The sequence below is a fragment of the Salmo salar genome, chromosome ssa15 (assembly GCF_905237065.1).
Source record: "Salmo salar chromosome ssa15, Ssal_v3.1, whole genome shotgun sequence".
NCBI classification, from domain to species: Eukaryota; Metazoa; Chordata; class Actinopteri; order Salmoniformes; family Salmonidae; genus Salmo; species Salmo salar.
In genome coordinates this window covers 46,668,292-46,680,688 of record NC_059456.1, presented here as the reverse complement: position 1 = coordinate 46,680,688, position 12,397 = coordinate 46,668,292, and positions in this window count along the sequence as shown.

The window sequence follows — 12,397 nt, the reverse complement described above, 5'->3', positions numbered from 1 at the left end:
GGTTGGCGGATGTTTGCTGTATCATCTTGGACGTAAAATGCAAAACTGAGTAAGAACATCAAGTTGGTCCCGGTGGTCCCCGATTGACAATCTATCCTTCCATCACCTATATTATTAAACAACTTTCTATCGAGCACACCTGTCTTTGTGCCCTTTTTTGCTATTTATTTTATGTTAAACAGCAGAAATATAAAGACATTATTGAAATATCTTCTTTTCTTATGCAATGACTGAATAGTCTATCTATGATATACTGTACCTGAAGCATATTCTTTACATACAGATAGTATCTGTAGCATTTGCATGCTCATTTCACAGTTGTTCAGGCTTGCCTGAGATCCGGTGCATTTGGGGAATCATCCTTTGGGAAAGTGGGAAGCTTTTTCTAAGGAATAACAGAGGATCTGAGAGTGAGATTGTGTTTCCCGGGGCTAAAGTCAGTGGGAGCCCACACTTGTTTGTGCATTAAAAATGCATGCCTTTCAGGAAAAAGGAACACATAATAGATAGAGAGAGAGAAGCAGCAGAAAGAACAAAAAAGCCTCAGAGACAAGAGAGATCAGTAGGAGTAGGGAAGAGAGAGTGTATAAAACAAACACCTTGGTAAACTGACAAACTTGACCTCAAACAGCAGAGAAGTGGGTCAGTGTGAGATGTCACCACTATGCAGAGCAAGCAGATGCCTTCTGTGGGAAGAGGAAGAGTTAAAGAGAGTTTCATGCCAAGGCAGGTCCTTAAAAAGACCCCTCCCAGCACATCACATACTGTACATAGCTACTTTAGAAACCGGTTATTATTCTAGTTTTTGAATATGTTTTCCATCTGTACCATACAGATCAGTCTATGAACTTTCATTCTATTGAACCATCATCAAGCAAGCCCTTGACCTGTCTAAGTGCTGTATTGGAAGATGTGCACTCCTGTGGGTCCCTACAGAGAAACCCTGCTTTAAGAATTCCACCATTCATGCATTATGATATGATCAAGCCAAGATTGGACTCCTCATCATGGACTGTTATGTGAGAAGTTGAAACAGGTCACGATTAAGAAAATTGTTCCCTTTGAATTACAAGTCTCAAACTAAGAAGCCAGGTTATACAGTTTGACCTGTAGCTCTTCATGGGAAATGTATGGCCCTACGTGATAGATAGGATATTCCTTTTGAACAAGGAACTAGGGTTGCTAATCCTCCCGGTTTGGCTTGGAGTCTTCCAGAATTGGCTTTAAACGGGCAATCTGCAGTTCAAACAACAACAAAACAGTCAACCTGCCACTGTTGTAACAGGTTGAATGTACCAATATTTTGAGTCACCATTCACATCATAAACAAGTACAACGGTCACCGTGGGGGAAACAACTGCCCATTAAACATAGTTTAGATTTACATAGTGTCACGTCCTGACCAGTTATAGGGGTTATTTGTTATTGTAGTTTGGTCAGGGTGTGGCAGGGGGTGTTTGTTTTATGTGGTTCGGGCTATGTATTTAGGTAGAGGAGGGGTGTTTGGTTTATGTGGTTCGGGGTTTGTTAGTCTATGTTCTATATTAGTGTATTTCTATGTTCTGTCTAGTCTGTAGTTCTATGTTTAGTTAATTGGGGTTGGACCTTCAATTGGAGGCAGCTGGTTATCGTTGCCTCTGATTGAGGGTCCTATAATTAGGAGTTTGTTTGTCATGGGATTTTGTGGGAGATTGTTGCTGTGTATAGCTTTGTGCCTTACCGGCCTGTTCTTTGTCGTCGTGGTTTTTTTTTTTTTTTGTATACGTGTTTATTTTGGTTTTCCTTCTTTGTCCGTTAATAAAAGAAGATGAGTATACATTTTCCCGCTCTGTCTTGGTCTAAACCCTACGACACCCGTGACACATAGTTATTACTTCTAAACAAATAACTATTTAGGGGTTCTCATAGGTTTACGATGTTTTGATTATTGCTTCAAAAGTCACTAAGCTTATATTTGGTTGTGATAGTTACAAAATATCTATTTTGGATGCAGCAGTTGATAGCTAGAATGCTAACACTCATTGACATGGGCACGAAGAAAAGCTAGCCAAAGAGCCATGTTACTGGTTGAAGTTTAAGTGTTTTTTAAAGTATAATGCAGTTGATTTGCGACGGTGACACATTATATTAAGCAAGACATTCATATGAGCCTTAAAATAAAAATATATTGAAAAAGTAGTGTGAAATGAACAACATGTAAATGGATGTTTTTTTTACTGGTGGTCTATGATAACTGTGTTTTCCCTCATGTGGGGATATGGTGAATGATGTGCGGACCTTTGCATAATGTGTGAGACTTGGGTTTGTTCGCTCACTTGACAAATCAATAGCCCTAAATGCAACAAAATGTGTTTGGTGACAATTCACTCACAAGTGGTCCAGTGTGGATCAGTTGGTAGAACATGGCACTTGCAATACCAGGGTTTGGAGTTTGATTCCCACAAGGGACCAGTATGAATGAAAATGTATGCACTCATTACTGCAAATCGCACTGGAAAATAACATCTGCTGAATGACTAAAATGGAAATGTGGTCATGATTGACATTACTGGGCCACGTTTATAGACATTGATATACAAGGGTGTGAGGTTGAATATTTATGGTTAACCAATGAAGAGACATGTTTGGTGTTAAGTATCTCACATGCGGTCAGGCTGAGACTTCCTCTTATTAGCACATTTTTTTTTACTTTGAATTTCCAGAACCAAGTTATGAAGTATTGGTTTGCTTCTGTCTATTCGGTAACAATTCCATACAATGAATCAAAAGAACTTGTTCTGCCTCAATTCATTCATTCATTCTTTTTTTTTTCTTTTTTTACCCAGAACTCCCACCGATATTTTTCTCACTGACACAGCCAGAATATTTCACAACACAGACCTCAGAAATGAGTTACATATATTCCCTGTTTTATTAAGCATAGACCCGTAATGCCAAATCAGTAGCAGACAGAATGGAATTTGTCAATGGTCCTTTCCAGAAACAACCCCTAGCCACGCCCTGTTGGCTGTTGTGTACATCTGAACAAATTTGATAGAAGGAAAATGGTGAAAACAGAACTAGAGGGCCTCCGACAATATTGCCTATACCTATCAAATAATTTAAGATCTACACAAGTCTCCTCAAGCATTTGATTAGCTGAATCAGGTGAGTTATTGCTGGGAAAAGGCTCAAATGTGAACCCCTGTGGGTCCCTAGGACTAGGTTTATGAACCTGGCTCCAGGTAGTGGATTTGGGGTTGATTTGTGATTGGGTGTAAGTGATGAGACTTTGACATGGGGCCAACTTTCAGATTAGGATACTTGGAATGATATACTGTCTGATGAGATGCTGTTTGTGTCCCAAATGGCACCCTATTCCCTATAGAGTGCACTACTTTTAGTGTACTACTTTTTACCACAGCCCATACTGACCCTTCTGAACTGTCTATAATGTTGTACCCTCACTGAACGTGACCCAGACAAGCCCTTAAAACAAATTAGAAACAGGACAGGGGAACCTTGTCAACAACTATTCCCTCCCCACTCTTCCCCAACCCACCCACACGCCACCACCTTTTCCAGCCCGCTCTGCTCTGTTTATCTCACTCTCCCAGACCTATCCTAGCCTGCCGGCAAGAGTTCAGAGAGGGGCAGGGCTGAACGGTGTAGTCAGGTGAATGATGCGTAAATGGCCACCTTCTGAGATTGAGGCCCAGGTCACCAATCAGCCCCACAGACAGACAGGACCCCCAAAGCCCCGTAGGCCGTTAGGTTGTCCCGACAGTTGCCCGTGCCACCGCTGCCGCCACCCAGCTCTCAGACTCAGACAGACGGGTACATTAACAAACACCAACCAGGCCAAGGACAATGGTGGCAAAGGGAAGGGGCTGTGGTTGGCTCTTGCCAGGTGCTGGGTACTTAATGATTCATCAAGGTCCAATTAAGCAGGCTGCCTTGGTCATTGAGTGGATTAATTATTAATGATGAGAGTGTGGTGGAAGGAGAGGGCCGATGCACCAGATGACCGTCTCACTGTCCCTGTCACGCCGTATGACCTCTGTCGTTATTCCAAAATGGATCCCATCTTGCTGCAATTTATTAGGGTAATGAAATAAAATGATTTGTTTACAGCATTAAATAAAATGTACACAGTTTACAGCATGTATGAAAGGTGCAGTGAAATGCTTGTGTGCTAGATCCCTCAACATCGCTGTACAATAATCAATATCAATAATAAAAAGTCAAATAAAAAATATTAAATAATTAGAAGAAGGTAGTTTGCAAAGTAATAAACGGATATGTACACAGTAGGATATACAGTATAGATTATGAATGTTCTATATCAAGTCTGATTGTATTTACAAATGTAAAGCGAATAGTGACTTGGCCGCACAGTTAACTAAATAGTATATAATAGAACAGCAGCATTGACTGTGTGTGTGTTTGTGTGAGTATGCGTGTGTGTGTGTGCATAATTGTGTGTGTGTTTGCGTATGTGTGTGCTTTTGTGTAAGGTTTGGATGTGTGGAGAGTCATTGGTGCAAATAGTCTCTAGGTGCAGATAGTCTTTAAGGTGCAAATAGTTTTTACGGTGCAGGTCTACGCAGGTAGACTGCTTAGCTGTTCAGCAGTCTGATGGCCTGGTGGTAGAAGCCGTCTCGGGGGCCTGTTGGTCCGTAGTTCAGGTGACTGGAGTCCTTGTCAATCTTCCGGAACTTCCTCAGACACCGCATGGCATAAATGTCCTGGAGGGCAGGGAGCTCGACCCCAGTGATGTATTAGGCAGTCCACACCACCCTCTGTAGAGTCTTGCAGTTGAGGGCCGTGCAGTTGCCATACCAGTTGTTGATATAGCCGGTCAAGATGCTCTCGATGGTGCAGCTGTAGAATTTGAGGATCAATTTCTTCAGTTGCCTGTGGTTGGAGATGCGCTGTTGTGCATTCTTCACTACAGTGTTGGTGTGATTGGTCCATGTCAGATCCTCCTACATGTACGTGCATGCTGAGGAACATGAAGATTTTGACCCTCCACTTCAGCCCCGTCGATGCAGATGGAGGCATGCTCACCCCCGTTTCCTGTAGTCCACGACCAGCTCCTTGTTTTTGCTGACGTTGTGTTTTCCTGGCATCACTCTGCCAGGGCTCTAACCTCCTACCGGTAGGCTGTCTTGTCGCAGTCGGCGATAAGGCCCACCACCGTTGTTTCGTTGTCCAACTTAATGATGGTGTTGGAGTCATGCGTGGCCACAGATTCGTGATTGTACAGGGAGTACAGGAGGGGGCTAAACACACGCCCCTGGGGGGATCCCATGTTGACAGTCAGCGTGGCAGAGATGTTGTTGCCTACCCCCACGCCTGTGGTCTGCTCTTCAGGAAGTCCAGGATCCAGTTGCAGAGGGAAGTATTCATACTCAGGCATCCCGGAGTCGCCTCTTCACTGTTGACGTTGAGACTGGTGTTTTGTGGGTACTATTTAATGAAGTTGCGTGGCAGATGTGTTGTTGCCTACCCTTACCACCTGGGGGCGGCCCATCAGGAAATCCAGGATTCAGTTGCAGAGGGAGGTGTTTAGTCCCAGGGTCCTTAGCTTAGTGCTTTGAGAGACTGATTAAGCTCCACCTTACCTGACACCCTGGACTCATTACAATTTGCACTGTTGACGTTGAGACTGGTGTTTTGCGGGTACTTTTAAATGAAGCTGCCAGCTGAGGACTTGTGAGGCGTCTGTTTCTCAAACTAGACACTCTAATGTACTTGTCCTCTTGCTCAGTTGTGCACCGGGGCCTCCCACTCCTCTTTCTATTCTGGTTAGAGCCAGCTTGCGCTGTTCTGTGAAAGGAGTAGTACACAGCGTTGTACAAGATCTTCAGTTTCTTGGCAATTTCTCGCATAGAATAGCCTTCATTTCTCAGAACAACAATAGACTGACGAGTTTCAGGAGAAAGTTCTTTGTTTCTGGCCATTTTGAGCCTTTCATCGAACCCACAAATTCTGATGCTCCAGACTAGTCTAAAGAAGGCCAGTTTTATTGCTTCTTTAATCAGGACAACAGTTTTCAGCTGTGCTAACATAAATGCAAAAGGCTTTTCTAATGATCAATTAGCCTTTTAAAATTATAAACTTGGATTAGCTAACACAACGTGCCATTGGAACACAGGAGTGATGGTTGCTGATAATGTGCCTCTGTACGCCTATGTAGATATTCCATTAAAATTCAACCGTTTCCAGCTACAATAGTCATTTACAACATTAACAATGTCTACACTGTATTTTATTTTAATGGACAAAAACGTGCTTTTCTTTCAAAAACAAGGACATTTCTAAGTGACCCCAAACTTTTGAACCGTAGCGTATTTACTAGGCGTGTCAGAGAAAGGCCCAAACAATTGTCAATGACCCCAGACACCTAAGCCATAGACTGTTCTCTCTGCTACCGCACGGCAAGCGGTACCGGAGTACCAAGTCTAGGTCCAAAAGGCTCCTTAACAGCTTCTACCCCCAAGCCATAAAACTGCTGAAAGATGTATCAAATGGCCACCCGGACTATATTACATTGACACCCCCCCCCCCCACACACACACACACTTTACCCCTACCTACATGTACAAATTACCTATAACCTGTACCCCCGCACACTAACTTGGTACCGGTACCCCCTGAATATAGCCTCATTATTGTTATTTAATTGTTACTTTATTATTTAGTAAATATTTTCTTGACTCTATTTTTTTAAACTGCATTGTTGGTTAAGGGCTTGTAAGTAAGCATTTCACAGTAAGGATACACCTGTTGTATTCGGCGCATGTGACAAATTACATTTGATTTGATGACATGGAAGGCGGTAGTCATTTAGGCAGGTTACCTTTGCTTGCTTGGGTACAGGGACAATGGTGGACATCTTGAAGCATGAGGGGATTACAGACTAGGACAGGGAGGTTGAATATGTCCATATGTGATGGTGGGTATGGTCTTTTGTATCCCATTGGCCATTCTCTATAGTCTGATATGTGATCACGCTCTATCAGTATTACTATGTGTCATCACGAAATAAAGATATCAACACTCTGAGTATGGTTATTGTCATATCCGTCACAGTTGGTTCCGGAACTCCAATTTGAGCAGCAGCAGCTGAAAAATGAGCTCCTACAAATATTGAAATTTACATGGTTTTTAGAGTGAAGTACATCGGAAAAAAGCAAAAGAAAACTGCAAGACTGAATAGGAGAAAAAACAAGCAACAAACAAAGAAGATAGGCTTTTGAAAAATAACTATTTTTCATAAAATTGTAGTTATCTTAGCTAGCTGAATTGTTTACCAGTTGCTAAGCAGTTGCTAGGGACTCTTTTGGAAGAAGCTAGCTAGCTAACGAAGAACAACAAAGAATATCTAGTTAACAGAAGAAAAGAAAGAGAAAATCAGGACAGAAGAAAAAGGATATCAAAGTGAAACAGTTCTCTAAAGACACAAGAGACAATAATACAAGAAACAACACTTCTGTAGCTTGTCAACTATGTGTCTGTCTATCCCTGTTCTCTCCTCTCTGCACAGGCCATACAAACGCTTCACACCGCGTGGCCGCTGCCACTCTAACCTGGTGGTCCCAGCGCGCACGACCCACGTGGAGTTCCAGGTCTCCGGCAGCCTCTGGAACTGCCGGTCTGCAGCCAACAAGGCTGAGTTCATCTCAGCCTATGCTACCCTCCAGTCCCTAGACTTCCTGGCGCTGACGGAAACATGGATTACCACAGATAACACTGCTACTCCTACTGCTCTCTCCTCGTCTGCCCACGTGTTCTCGCATACCCCTAGAGCATCGAGCCAGCGAGGTGGTGGCACTGGAATCCTCATCTCTCCCAAGTGGACATTCTCTCTTTCTCCCCTGACCCATCTGTCTATCTCCTCATTTGAATTTCATGCTGTCACAGTTACCAGCCCTTTCAAGCTTAACATCCTTATCATTTATCGCCCTCCAGGTTCCCTTGGAGAGTTCATCAATGAGCTTGACGCCTTGATAAGTTCCTTTCCTGAGGATGGCTCACCTCTCACAGTTCTGGGTGACTTTAACCTCCCCACGTCTACCTTTGACTCATTCCTCTCTGCCTCCTTCTTTCCACTCCTCTCCTCTTTTGACCTCACCCTCTCACCTTCCCCCCCTACTCACAAGGCAGGCAATACGCTTGACCTCATCTTTACTAGATGCTGTTCTTCCACTAATCTCATTGCAACTCCCCTCCAAATCTCCGACCACTACCTTGTATCCTTTTCCCTCTTGCTCTCATCCAACACTTCTCACTCTGCCCCTACTCGGATGGTATTGCGCCATCCCAACCTTCGCTCTCTCTCTCCCGCTACTCTCTCCTCTTCCATCCTATCATCTCTTCCCTCTGCTCAAACCTTCTCCAACCTATCTCCTGATTCTGCCTCCTCAACCCTCCTCTCCTCCCTTTCTGCATCCTTTGATTTTCTCTGTCCCCTATCCTCCAGGCCGGCTCGGTCCTCCCCTCCTGCTCCGTGGCTCGACGACTCACTACGAGCTCACAGAACAGGGCTCCGGGCAGCCGAGCGGAAATGGAGGAAAACTCGCCTCCCCTGCGGACCTGGCATCCTTTCACTCCCTCCTCTCTACATTCTCCTCTTCTGTCTCTGCTGCTAAAGCCACTTTATACCACTCTAAATTCCAAGCATCTGCCTCTAACCCTAGGAAGCTCTTTGCTACCTTCTCCTCCCTCCTGAATCCTCCTCCCCCTCCCCCCCTCCTCCCTCTCTGCGGATGACTTCGTCAACCATTTTGAAAAGAAGGTTGACGATATCCGATCCTCGTTTGCTAAGTCAAACGACACCGCTGGTCCTGCTCACACTGCCCTACCCTGTGCTTTGACCTCTTTCTCCCCTCTCTCTCCAGATGAAATCTCGCGTCTTGTGACGGCCGGCCACCCAACAACCTGCCCACTTGACCCTATCCCCTCCTCTCTTCTCCAGACCATTTCCGGAGACCTTCTCACCTCGCTCATCAACTCATCCTTGACCGCTGGCTATGTCCCTTCCGTCTTCAAGAGAGCAAGAGTTGCACCCCTTCTGAAAAAACCTACACTCGATCCCTCCGATGTCAACAACTACAGACCAGTATCCCTTCTTTCTTTTGTCTCCAAAACTCTTGAACGTGCCGTCCTTGGCCAGCTCTCCTGCTATCTCTCTCAGAATGACCTTCTTGATCCTAATCAGTCAGGTTTCAAGACTGGGCATTCAACTGAGACTGCTCTTCTCTGTGTCACGGAGGCTCTCCGCACTGCTAAAGCTAACTCTCTCTCCTCTGCTCTCATCCTTCTAGACCTATCTGCTGCCTTTGATACTGTGAACCATCAGATCCTCCTCTCCACCCTCTCCGAGTTGGGCATCTCCGGCGCGGCCCACGCTTGGATTGTGTCCTACCTGACAGGTCGCTCCTACCAGGTGGCGTGGCGAGAATCTGTCTCCGCACCATGCGCTCTCACCACTGGTGTCCCCCAGGGCTCTGTTCTAGGCCCTCTCCTATTCTCGCTATACACCAAGTCACTTGGCTCTGTCATATCCTCACATGGTCTCTCCTATCATTGCTATGCAGACGACACACAATTAATCTTCTCCTTTCCCCCTTCTGATAACCAGGCGGCGAATCGCATCTCTGCATGTCTGTCAGACATATCAGTGTGGATGACGGATCACCACCTCAAGCTGAACCTCGGCAAGACGGAGCTGCTCTTCCTCCCAGGGAAGGACTGCCCGTTCCATGATCTCGCCATCACGGTTGACAACTCCCTTGTGTCCTCCTCCCAGAGTGCTAAGAACCTTGGCGTGATCCTGGACAACACCCTGTCGTTCTCCACTAACATCAAGGCGGTGACCCGATCCTGTAGGTTCATGCTCTACAACATTCGCAGAGTACGACCCTGCCTCACACAGGAAGCGGCGCAGGTCCTAATCCAGGCACTTGTCATCTCCCGTCTGGATTACTGCAACTCGCTGTTGGCTGGGCTCCCTGCCTGTGCCATTAAACCCCTACAACTCATCCAGAACGCCGCAGCCCGTCTGGTGTTCAACCTTCCCAAGTTCTCTCACGTCACTCCGCTCCTCCGCTCTCTCCACTGGCTTCCAGTTGAAGCTCGCATCCGCTACAAGACCATGGTGATTGCCTACGGAGCTGTGAAGGGAACGGCACCTCCATACCTTCAGGCTCTGATCAGGCCCTACACCCAAACAAGGGCACTGCGTTCATCCACCTCTGGCCTGCTGGCCCCCCTACTTCTGAGGAAGCACAGTTCCCCCTCAGCCCAGTCAAAACTGTTCGCTGCTCTGGCACCCCAATGGTGGAACAAGCTCCCTCACGACGCCAGGACAGCGGAGTCAATCACCACCTTCCGGAGACACCTGAAACCCCACCTCTTTAAGGAATACCTAGGATAGGATAAAGTAATCCTTCTAACCCCCCCTCCCCCTTAAAAGATTTAGATGCACTATTGTAAAGTGGTTGTTCCACTGGATATCATAAGGTGAATGCACCAATTTGTAAGTCGCTCTGGATAAGAGCGTCTGCTAAATGACTTAAATGTAAATGTAAATGTATATGTAATACTCTCTCCAGATTACGCGTGTCATGGCATTACCGACTGCTTTTCTATTTACCCGAAGCCATTTGTGTGATCTTACCTGTTGGCAAGATGCTATACATAAGAGTTGCCCTTTTGCCTCCTTGTCCTATTGTGTTTGATACAGTAAAAACGAATCGCTAAGGTTTCCATTTTAAAAGCTATTATTTATGAGCACTGTACAGTATATTCAGGGCTTATTACTGGAATCAGGCTGACGAGGTGGAAAGGCTGTTTGGTGAGAGTAGTCAGTCCATCAACCTCGCAGCAAAATAACTTAAAAATAATGTTCATGCTGCTTGGACAGTGTTTGTGATTCTGTGGGAGGAAACAGACACAAATAGAAAACGCAGAAATACACAGCTCATAAGTTCACACTCGAATGTGCAGCTACTAAACCACAGAGAAAAGCCGTCAGTCTAACAAATAAACTGTTGGTCATAAAACAACATCAGCAAACTGAAGAAAAAACGTTTGTCATAATCATATCATTTTCTAAATGATGTATTTTTAGCCTGGATGGATTGGCTGTAATAGCAACAGGGCTGAGCTATAACTGGTATAAACGGGTGTTATGCTAGTGAAAGAGGTGAGGCATGTTTAATTGACGTGGCGAGGGTCTGAAATCTCACAGAGTGACTGTGCTTTGTGTTATGTATGCTCAACAACACAAGCAGGGCACAAGGATGATTGGCAAGTGAGAAAGATTTCTCTTAAACAGATATATTTCATTCATTTTGATGCGTGTGCTTATCCTTTTTGGAGGATAGTACACAGAGCTGCCATTGTGCATAGTTTTCTTTCACAATGGAGGTTTATTTAGCCATTATTTAATATAGACATGTTTCCCATGAGAAATGCAGTTGCAGTGAAATCTTGGTTGACAAAATGAAAAGATTGTACTTTTTTTTATTTTATTATTTGCGATTTCCTCTGTAGATGTATTTTTTTCTCTATCGATATTTCATGTGAAGTAGCCTAAAATTATTTAATTTGAAGTTCCTCCCAAATGTATTTTAAGACTTTAGAAAAATAACTTTATATGTCAGGAATTTGTGTCTGCTATGCAAATCAGGTACTCTCTTACATCCTGTATACTGACTAGACAGCTACTTGTAAAAACTGAGACTACAAGCAAAGTGTGAACTCGTGTGACACATATCTTACCCTGGTATGTCTTAGAAGTACAGGAAACAGACCCTTTTGTTAACTGTTCTATTATATTACTCCATATTATATTACCCTATTAAATTGTTTTTGTATAAAAAAAACATTAGCAAATTACTTTTTTGTATTTGCAACAGACTATATAGAGCCACAGTATATAGCACCATCAGACACCTACATCCTGTGTCTGTTTGAATTTGAATATAGCAGTCTGTTTTCATAACACCTTTCATGGCCCTATACATATATCAAGGTAAAAAATAAATTGATTGATATACAAAGCTGTAATAGGACTACCTGGCCTGATGACTCCTTGCTGTCCCCAGTCCACCTGGTCATGCTGCTGCTCCAGTTTCAACTGTTTTGCCTGTGGCTATGGAACACTGACCTGTTCACTGGACGTGCTACCTTGTCCCGGACCTGCTGTTTTGGACTCTCTCTCTACCGCACCTGCTGTCTCTAACTCTGAATGATTGGCTATGAAAAGCCAACTGACATTTAATCCTGAGGTGCTGACCTGTTGCACCCTCTACAACCACTGTGATTATTATTATCTGACCCTGCTGTTCATCTATGAACGTTTGAAGATCTTGGCCATGCTCTGTTCTAATCTCCACCCGGCACA